This window comes from Myotis davidii, unplaced genomic scaffold (assembly GCF_000327345.1).
Source record: "Myotis davidii unplaced genomic scaffold, ASM32734v1 scaffold496, whole genome shotgun sequence".
NCBI classification, from domain to species: domain Eukaryota; kingdom Metazoa; phylum Chordata; class Mammalia; order Chiroptera; family Vespertilionidae; genus Myotis; species Myotis davidii.
Window position 1 is genome coordinate 3,181,643 of NW_006289398.1, and position 10,927 is coordinate 3,192,569.

Genomic DNA, 10,927 nt, shown 5'->3' on the forward strand with positions numbered 1-10,927 from the left:
ATCTAAGTGAGTTAAAAATAAATCCCAGGGGAAAAAATGTAACTGATGACCTTTTATTAATGGGGCAAGGTGGGGTACAGGTAACATGGCTCTTGTCATAAAAGAAAATAAGGTTATGGCACCAGGAGAAGGAACAAGCCGGCCCCTGGCTCCCCGTGTGTGCCTGACACCTTGGAGCCCAGTTACCAACAGGCTGGTGACAACCGGCTATTTCAGTGGCTTTCGGATGAAAACCCAGGCTCAGGTTCAAAGCTGGAAGGTGATACATGTCCTGGGACAGAGTTCAAAGTCCTGTCCTCCAGGCCCTCATGTTAAGGTCTTGGCTTTTGGTAAGGGCTGGCAAGTTCTGGCAGGCTACTTCAGTAACCCAAGTACCAGAACATTCTGGGAGCTCTTCTGCCTATGAACTTAGAAGCTGCTCATCTCCTCAGGCAGATTAGAGTTTCCCAAAATGGCACAGCCAGATTTCTGGTCCCACATGCTCTTCCAGACCTCGCCGCCTGCATGGAGAGGAGCGTCGATTCCCTCCCCTCGAGTCTGGGCAGGACTTCCTGACAGTTTCCCCTGCAGGATGTGGCCAAAGTAACACCATGCAACTGCCACAGCGAGGTCACAAAGGGGTGCTGTTCCCACGGGGCTATTGGGATGTGTGGACCCCAGCTGCCACGCGTGAGAAAGCCCAGGCCACAGGAGGGGACATGAGCCTTGTGGCCAAAAGCTTCAGCTAAGGTCTTAGGGGAGCGTAAGCCTCAAGCGCCAGTGGGTGAATGAGCCGCCAGGTGATTCCAGCCCCAGCTGCGGGCCCCCCATCATAGATCAGAGACAGGCTGTCCCCATGGTAGCCTGACCAGAAAGCTTGTGAGCATAATAAATGCTTTTATGCCACTAAGTTTAGTAACTAGAACATACATTGCAGTTCAAGTTAACACCAAGGGCAGAAAGAACGAACTGAGCATGGTCCCCAACTTACGATGGCTCTGTTTACGACTTTACGATGGTAAACAGGTGATAAACATTCAGTAGAAACTGTACTTCGGATTTTGAATTTGATCTTTTCCCGGGCTAGCAGTCTGTGACATGATGCTCTCATGATGCTGGTGATGACAGTGAGCTGCTGCCAGTGGGCCATGTGACCACAGGGTACATAGCCAACACCCTACAGGAAGTTCACTGAGTTCGGTGATTCTGCCCAACTGTGGGCTGGTGCAGTGTTCTGAGCACACTTAAGGTAAGCTAAGCTAAGCGCTGATGCCCAGTAGCTTAGGTATATTAAATGCATTTTCAGCTCACGATGGGTTTATCAAGATGTAACCCTATCGTAATAACTTATCCAAGAAAATATAGGAGGTGGTAGAATTGAAATTTTATCCCCAGATCTGCCTGACTCCACAATCACAATTTTTTAATTCTCACAATAGAGCCCAACCTGGGGGTTTTGGTCCTGGATTGGGAAGTTGGGAAGTTGGGAGGTGGGGAGGTGTGAAATGTGGGGAATGAGAAAATCTGATTAATCCATGAGCATTAGTCATTGTTTGTAACTATACACACATACACACACACACACACACACACACACACGGAGTTTTCAAATGTACCAAATTCCATAATAATTACAACTCAAATACATTTCATACATTACTGATCTTGTTTTTGATTATAATCTTGGTATTGATTATGTGTCTTCTCGGTCAACAGATGATAACAGAATACTAGTAGCTACTAAAAGTTAAAGGTCCGTGAACTTTCCATATGCGAACAGGATGTTCATACTTAAAAACATTGGGAACCACCAGCTACATGCCTCCTTGTTATGTAATGAACATTCATGCTTGGTAAGGTGGACAACTATGTTACCACAGGGAAACACGAGAGTGGCGAATGAACAACATCCCATCTGTGTTTAGTTAATAACGGCGCTTACCAGGGGATTCTTTAATAGTGGCTTTGAGGGGAGAGGTCCCTCAGCCGCAATTCATTAACTTGCTAATTGTTCTTCCCGCTGAGCCCTGGGCAGCTTCTGTGTTTGCCTAGTGGTGATCTATGTGCCTTTCCACTTTCCACGCACGACAGCAAGTGACAGCGACGGTGACAGAGACGGCGGGCAGGGAAGACTGAGCCTTCTGCCCTCCCTGCCCTGCCTCCGTCCTTCAGGATACCCTCCCGAGCAAGCACTCCACTCACCCCACAGGTGGGAGGAAGAGGCGGTGACAGATGTGGGAACAGCTCATTACCCACCTGGAACGGAGAGCAAGTTCACTGCCTCCCTGAGAAACGGGAGCCACCTCATGAGGCCTTCCAAAGCCTTCTTGCCGCGACACTGACAACTTCGCCAGGATCCTTTGCTCTCACGCCACACGGGATGCTGAGTAAAATGCACAGGGCCACCCCAGCCTTGATGGAAGGGCACAACCCTCTGCCAGGCTGTGCTCCACGCAGTCACCCAGTTCACCGCCTGCAGAAGGCCTGGCTGGGGGCACCGATGCCACCCTGTGAGGGCCCAGGCTCCTCGCCTCGGAATCCACTGCCTTCCACAGCATATGTTTCTCCCCCAAATGGGGCTGTGAGGAGGGAGATTACACTCGCTAATGAAGTTGGTTTGTGCCAAAACAACTACAGACTTTCAATCCATAACACCATTATTTATTAAAATTGCACCCGGAGATAGCCATGACTTGTACTTGTGAGCTATTCAGCTCTGGTAAGTGGGGAAAGAAGAAAAATAAAAGAAATGTGCTCTTAAACATCTTGAGTCTTATTAACATTAACTTGAGGCATTTAAAGATACTCTAAAATAAACATGGTCTTAAAATGAACCACGAATTAACTACTGTTTAATTCATAAATGGAAAAAAAGGCATGTTTTTCATCTTATTAAGTGCACAAGAAGAATTCATCACACACACACACACACACACACACACACACGCACGCACGCACGCACAACAACCTTAAGATTCTTAGCTTGGCCACCAGTAGTTAGAGAACATTTCCACCAGCCACGGAGAGGCAGCATTTCATCCATCACACGAAGTAGATGGCTGAGTAGAGGAGGAGGACGAAGCTTTGGCCTGGACGGTCCCCATTCTCCCCGTAACCCTTCCCAAGCTCCCAGCCGCGTGGGGAGGCAGAAGAGGACCAGTCCTGGACAGGTATCTGGTCTAACTGGGCTTTCTCCCTGTACTTTTGATAAAGGGAAAACCACAGGCCCAAAATGGTGTCACTTGTGCTAGAGCCCATGATACCAAACCTAGATTTAATATCCGACCCAATGGCTCCTTTAACGATTGCCAGAAAAATAATCTTAATCAACCAGTCTGGAACGTTCTGGTCACCAGCAATGAGCCAATCTGTCACTTGAGCTCCCTCTATCCTCCCTCTCCACGCAATAGAAAGAAGAGACAATCGTCATGATGAAAACAAAAATAATAATAAATAAAACACCCTGCCATTACCTTCCCCCCAAAAAAGATGTCCTCGTAAAAAGTAATATCTTTTTCTTCCTCTTATAGCTCCCTTGCCCCACCCTTCTCCTTCCATTTTGTACAGCCTCTGAGAGCCTTACTAGTTGCTCGATGGGATGTTGCCCAATTCATGAGTTGCTTAACAGAGACAATTAGATCTTCAAATTTAATCAGTTAAATTTTGTTCTTTACCACTTTTATGGAAAACAGACCCAGAAAGCAGGAGGAGGAAGTGGAAGGGCAGAAGAGGTGGGAGGAGATATTTAAAGCAATTCACCCACAATTCATAGCTCACTAGCCACGTGGCAAAAGATGCTGACCATCCTGACTTTCCCCAGGGCATTTTCTGAATGGGGGCAGAACTGCTGCCCCAGGAGGTACAGAGTAATGGTCGCCATGGAGCTAGTCACAGTCAGGGAGCCTCTGCCCCATCTGAATTATAAGATCCAAATCCCCTCTTATCTCAAAAGATGGGGCATGTGAACCCACCAATACTCATCCTTCAAACAATGCCTTTCCCATAACACAGAATATTTGCCTATTGCTACAAACAACTCCAGATGTGAGTTATCAGGCATCTCCAAGGTCAGAGTTCTTTAGAGATTTCAAATTCCTGGAGGACAGGAAATACGGTTGTTTTGGACTGCAACTGCCCAAATACTGCATACATAAATTCCTGCCAGGAAATCCCTTTTGGTAAATTCTCATTTCCTTTCAAGTGTCTAGCCTTGTAAGAATTCTGGGAAGACTGACGATAACCCGTCTTTAATTTATAACTGAAGTAACTGTGATTCATTCATCCCCTTATTCATTCATTCAACAAAGGTTTATTGAGCACCTCTTAGGTGCCAGGCTGGCGATTCAGCAGTGAACTAGCCAGAGCCTATGGCCTCACAGGGCTGCTGCTCTGGGGTGGGGGTGGGGGGTCGAGGGGACAGATCATAAAAATATAAATATATCAGAAATAAAAAGGTATGATGTCAAGGAAGATGAGTATTTTAAAAGCTGAAAGGAGGATAGAACCAGGAAGTGATGGGAGTGTGCGATTTTCTGTAGAGGGAGAGGCAGCTGCCCCGTCCACATAATGGCAGACCTTTCTGCGAGACATCTGAGCAGAGCACCTGAAGGAGGGAGCCCTGCAGATGCCTGGAGACGAGCATTCCAAGCTGGGAACAGCCAGTGAAGCCCTGAGGCCGAGGTGGGCTGAGGGGGCCCAAGGAACCACTAGCGAGCAAACCAGAGGGCTCTGAGGTGAGAGAGGGCTTGGAGACCACCGGGTAAGGACTTGGCTTTGCTGACTGGGCTGGGAAGCCACTAGGGGACTCTGAGCAGAGGAGTGACAGAAAGGATCGCTCTCGGTGCTAGGAATAACGGTAGAGGCAGGCAGACCAAGGCTGACAAGACATGCTTGTTGCCTGGACCAGGTGGTAGCAGTCAGGACAATGGGAGACAGCCCCTGGACCGATTTTGCAGATAAAACGATCATGCTTTGCCGATGTGACACAGAGATTATGGCTAGAATCCAATCCCAGCTCTGCCACCTACCAGCTGTGTGACTGTGGGAAAAAGGTTTAATTTCTCTGCGTCTCAGTTTCTTCTGTAAAATGAGGATAATACCATCTTTGCTGCCAAGGGAGAAACACAACATCTAAGTACCTATTGCAACACCTGGGAGCTATTATTTGGAAAGTACACTTAAAAGTCTTTTGAAATCCTCTTTCATCTTTGGTTAACCCACGTACCCCTGGCCCTCAACAAAGCAACAGTCTCCTGGGGAGCTGCTGGGAGAGCTTTCGTGGGGCCACATGCTCCTTCTCTGCTCTATCCGCTCTCCGAGGGCCTCACGCATTGATTCTTTCAGCGTGGCTGTTATTTTCGAGGTTAGGTGATAGCAGTTCTAATCCTAACAGAACCGGCACAAGCCATCCATACCCCTTATCAGAGAGGTGGGCAGAAACAGTAAATGGAGAACAGAATCCTGGGGCTAAGCATTTCTGACAATGCCTGGAAGGTATGTGGACATAGTATTTTAATTGCATAATAAAGACTCCTCCTCTTGTACTCAATAAAAGAGGCTGAATTATTATTATACATTATTGGGTTCTAAAGCTGGGTATTCTTGCCTCCTTTCCTGTCCAATCATTACAGTTAGGCCAATAGTTCTTACTGATGGCAACATGTGCTCACAATCATCATATGACCTTGAGTCCAGCAAGGAGTGAAACCACCGACCGAGCCCTAAAAATCAAAGAGAAAATCTCTCTGTCCTCTCAGCTGGAATGCCCAACAGAAGATACATATATGTAACTGTGGTTCCCTCCACTTCCACTTCCCCTTCCCAACGAATCCAATGTCACATTTACATGGTTGCCTCTCTAAATATTTGAAATTATTTTGTCAATCTCTCTCCCTTCCTCTCTCTCTCTCTCTCTATAAAAAGTTTTTCTTTTAATAAAAGGAATTTCAAGATGGCGCCAGCAGAGCGTGGGCCCCGAAAGCTCAGGCCCTGTGTGACTGCAGGGTCCGAGCCGGAGGAGTGGCTCTGGAGAAGGAGTGGTCAGTGTGAGAGCCCTGAGGCGTGGATGGGTAAGGAATCTGATCATGGATCCCTTATAGTTGAAACCTAGAAATCTATTTGAAGAATTTAAATACAGTCTTAATAGAACCATAACCCCTTACTAGAAAATAAAAAATCAAATAGAGCCGTTTGAATCTGAATAGCAGGACTAGCTCAGGAAATTCCGCCTAGAGAAGCAGAAACATCTAAAAGTTCCCATTAAGCTGATTCTCAATAGAAAAAGGAGTGAAACCTGAAGGTCTTCCCTTTTTAAAGTTTTGTTTTCTAGTGCCAGTATTAGAAAGTACTTCTTTGCAGTGTTTTAGCATATTTATGTTCTTTTCAAAATACGAGTTCAAGTAAGCCTCTTGCTATTGTTCACAGAAATAGCACAGCAGTAGTAGTCAGAGTTCAAAAGCTCTAACATCCAGACCCCATCTTCATTAACTCTCATGATGACCCAAGAGGCAAAGATATTAAATCAATAAGCCAAGTTTACTGCAGAGCTTGTCACAAAATCCCCTGAGCCCAATTGCTCTACGTCCCTGCTCCTTCTTTAAGGCATAAGCCGTGGCCAAACCCTATTCTGCCACCCCCTATTCAACGTCTCCTCCTCCTCTTATCACCTGCCCCCATCTCCGGGAATCTTTCTCTCTGTCTCTCTCATCTGGGCATGTAGAGAGTTTTCAAGCCTACTTCCAACATGCCTCTTGAGCCTACCCCTCCTTTCTATCCATGTTTCACTTTCTTTTGGGGTGGCCCTTTATCCCTTCCCACCTAAATAATCACCTGCTCACCCATTCTATCCACTGCCAGACCTAATACTGTCCAAGTCGCCCTCCATTCAATTTCCTAAAGTCAAGTACCCGGGCAGGTAGTTACTAAAAAGCCTTCAGTGACTCGCCGGTGCTTAATAAATTAAGCACAATCCTTTTATCCCAGGGATCACAAACCTGGATGTTACCACGTCACTTCTCTCCCTATCTTCCCCAAAGGCCACCTTACCACAGATAGAGTGGGCCACATGGGCACACGCTCTGCATTCCACCCCCACACCTTTGTGAAGGCTCGAGTTGACCTCATCAAGAACGACCTCAATACCATCTCCCCTGGAATTCTGCCCATCTTGCAGCATCCTTCCTACAGTGAGCCTTTCTTTCCCTCCCTAAGCCCCTCCTTTGGGAGTGAAAAGGTTTTCTTCTTTCAAACTCCTGATAGCTGTCTTTGCTCTCCAGTTTCACTCGTGTCATCATTTCCCTTATGCTGAGCCACCACTATCGACACCCCTACATCATAGGCTCTCCAAGGACAAGGACTGGGTCCTGCTCACCCTACTGTCTTCTGAGGCACTCCCTGAAGATGTTCAGAAAATGCTTACTCCATTCATCTTTAAATCTATCTTGCAGGGATGGGACTTCCCTCTGAACCTTCAAAGCATGTATTTTATATCACTTATATAGCACTTAAATTCTGTCCTGAATAGTCATTCTTTCCACATACAAATGTCCTATTTAGCCAATGAATACAGTAGGTTCCATAAAGGCAAGAACCATGTCTCCCATTTTATGTGTGGATTGAGGATCTTGCCTCCAGTAGGTACTAAACATGTATTCTTACATAATTACTTGTTTTCCCCTGGAAGGCTGCATTTCTCCAAGGTTATGTTCCTCAAGATGCACACCCAAGGGTTGTGTAGTAAAAAAATATTACCATGTGGCATACATACTTCCCCTGGCCTTATACAACCTTCTCGTTCTTAGATACTTGCAATGTGCATTAATACATTAAAGGCACTCAGCAGTCCTGTAATAAAGAAACCTACTTATTCTGCTAAACAGGACATTTTTCCAAACTTAGTTGACACAAGGAAATATTTACTGCTTATAACACTTACTGACATCCATCAGTACCACTTGGAGAAACTCTTCTAAAGTATCTGAAACAACTTCCTATATATAACTCAGTGCTCAGCAGACAACATAGGTAAGACATTTTATAGTCTACAAAGCACTTCTAACACATTATTACAACCGAACTCCCTCAACAGGCAGACTTGTGATAGGAAATGATACAGGAGGGAGAGTCTGCCTTGCTTTCCTCCAATCCCTCCACTCCTCACTCAACATTCCTTCCTTCAAGCATCAACTGAAAACTCCTTCCCTTCAGTCACCTTGAGACACCAAGGACACATGCGACTCAACTCCCTCCTCCATCAAGGGACTGTTCCAGACCCTCGGAACTGACGGGGTACTCAGGTATAAACTCCAAACTGTTCCTTTTTCTAGGGAGAAGGGAAAGTAGGTTACAGGTTCAAGAACTCGACCTTGAAGATGTAGAGACAATAGAAGAATGGTTTTCGCTTAATGGAAACTCGTAACATTTAGAGATATACCCATGAGGAATAGGTTCAGTTGTATATAAAAGGAAACCCCAAATAGCAGTGGCCTGCTCACACAAGATATGTCTCTACATATAAACAGAGTCTAAGAGGAGTCCGTCCAAAGCCGACAGGACAACCTAAGGACCATTGAGATTGGGGCTCCCTCTGTCTCTTCTACCAACCTAACACAAGGCTTCCACCTTTAAGATCACCTCAGGCCCCCAGATGCATCACATCCTCACCCTAGGCAGAAAAAGGAAGAGATGATGGAATAGGTACAATGTGTAGCTTTCAGCAGAGTGACAGGTCCCTGCATGGAGACTTTCCCCAGGCCCCTTGTCACGTCTCATTGACCAGGACCTGGTCACACAGGCAAAGCCAGCTCAAAGGAGGCTGGGAAATGTGGTCTTTTAGCCGACTGCACTGCATCCCAAATTCTAAATAAGGAGTTCTAGTGCTAACAAAGAATCTCATAATAATGGTGAGAAGTCATATGGTCCAGGGTTTCTCAAGCTCACTCATCAATCAGAATCACCTGCATGGGGTGGGGGGTGGAGGCATGGCAGGGGAGATCCTCATTGAAATACAGATTCCCAGGCTCCACCCAGACCTCCTCAACCAGAATCTCCAGGGAGAGGACGTGGAGAACCCTGTTTTTAACAAGCACCCTAGGCGATTCTTATCAACAAGCAAGTTTGGGAAACACTGAAATCTAATCTCCCACCTAGCTTGGCAGTCTCAGCACAGTCCGGAACCTGGGGCCTTGGGGGCGGTCAGTCCACCCTGCAGCAGCAGGAGACATGGGAGCTCTCTCTCATCCCGAGCCCGCTTCTGCCAGAGAGCCTTCCCCACGGGAAGAGGCCAAGGGGACCTTCGCCATAAAGGAATTGCAAACGTAGTTATGAATCGGACAACCCAGGGCTTTAACCAGCCAGTTCCAACACATCAACAAGTATGATCAGATCTAAGTCAGCCCGCGTCCATAGAGAAAGCTTTCAAAGGACTGTTCTCTACTTTTTCAATCTTACTTTACCAACCAGGACATACGTTTGACAAGTGTCGGAGTCTCTGCTCCTTAGCACCTGAGGTGCAGTAAGGTTGCCTGGAGTTGGCTGAAGGCCTGTAGCCTGTGAGTGGGTGGGTTTTTCTTCGAGGGTTAAGTAAAACTACAGAGGGAAAGGTGTACTGTACCGGGTGACATTCAGAAGTCACCTATCTTGTACTCCTGTATCCCTCCCATTTCACATTTCTTTCCTCAAACAAATGTACCAGGGGCTGTGTTACCTACAGTCTGCCAGCCTAGCAGCTCTAGAGCCAAGGGCAACCTAAGGACAAAGGTGAGGAATCAGTGAACGCTAGGACTGAGGTAGGATTCTGACGTCAGGTGCTATTTCGCCCAGGCTAACACTGAGAAAGTCCGGTGGGTACGGGGTGGTGGGGCTCAATTATACCAGAAACTGCTTATATCCCACAGGGGGAAATGATTCTGACTTATATTCAACTTGTTGTTTCTTTATGATTGGAGAATTAAACCCTCAGAATACAATGAAGAAAATAATTCTTGTCCGTATATTGGTGTTGTCGTTCTGTGGTAGGCAGTGAGACGGACATGATCAGGGCCAGGACGATGGCCAGGATACTGAAGGTCACCAGGGTGGACAGCCCCAGGTGACTAGCAAAGGACAACTGTAGGGTGGGGTGGGCCCTAGGCTCCAGGTGACCTTTCCTCCCCTGGCACATGGCTAGTCATGGAGTTTAGACCCTCTTGGAGGAGGAAGAAGGGGCCAAAGAATGGCCTCATGGGACGCCATGCAGGCCCTTGTACAATCACTCCCTTAAGCATTAACCCCTAGAGATAGCATCTAGGCTTCAGTTGTATTTTAGCTCCAGGCCCAGAAAAGCAGCAAAACCAGACCAGCAATGCCACGGCTGACATCAGGACCTCCTGCCCTGGCACCCTACCCTGAAAGAACACACCTGAAAAGCTGATGAATATTCTATTGAGATCCTCCCCTGGGACCTCCCCTAAAACCCCTACACATAAAAGCCTTTAGAAGGGAGGACCCAGCTTGCTTTCCCTCCCAGGAGCACTCCCACACCTTTCCCCTCCCCCTCTTTCCTACACCTCCCCCCGGGGCACTACCTTTACCAGTTCTTTCTCTTTTTACTCCAAAAGCCCTTCTTTTGCCTCTGTAACGTGTTTCCTGAACACATTTCTTCTACAGCTCACTTTTTCTACTTCTATGACTTTCTAAATAAACTTTCTCTATAGTTTGAGTCGTGGCTCTGAATTTTTTCGTGGCCAAAACTCAACTACTGAGGTTGCTGAACGCAGACTCTGTCTGACTCCATTGATCTAACACCTGGTGCCATGCCCCCCACTGCCAACAGCTCTAGGCAGGTGCTCAGGCATCAGTTTTATCTATGGCATAATAGTCTTTCATAGTCAGTCCCGGCCTCCTTGTTCTAATAGAGAGTAAAATTTTATCGCAGGTAAAAACAAACAAAAAAAACAACCCCCTCCTCCTC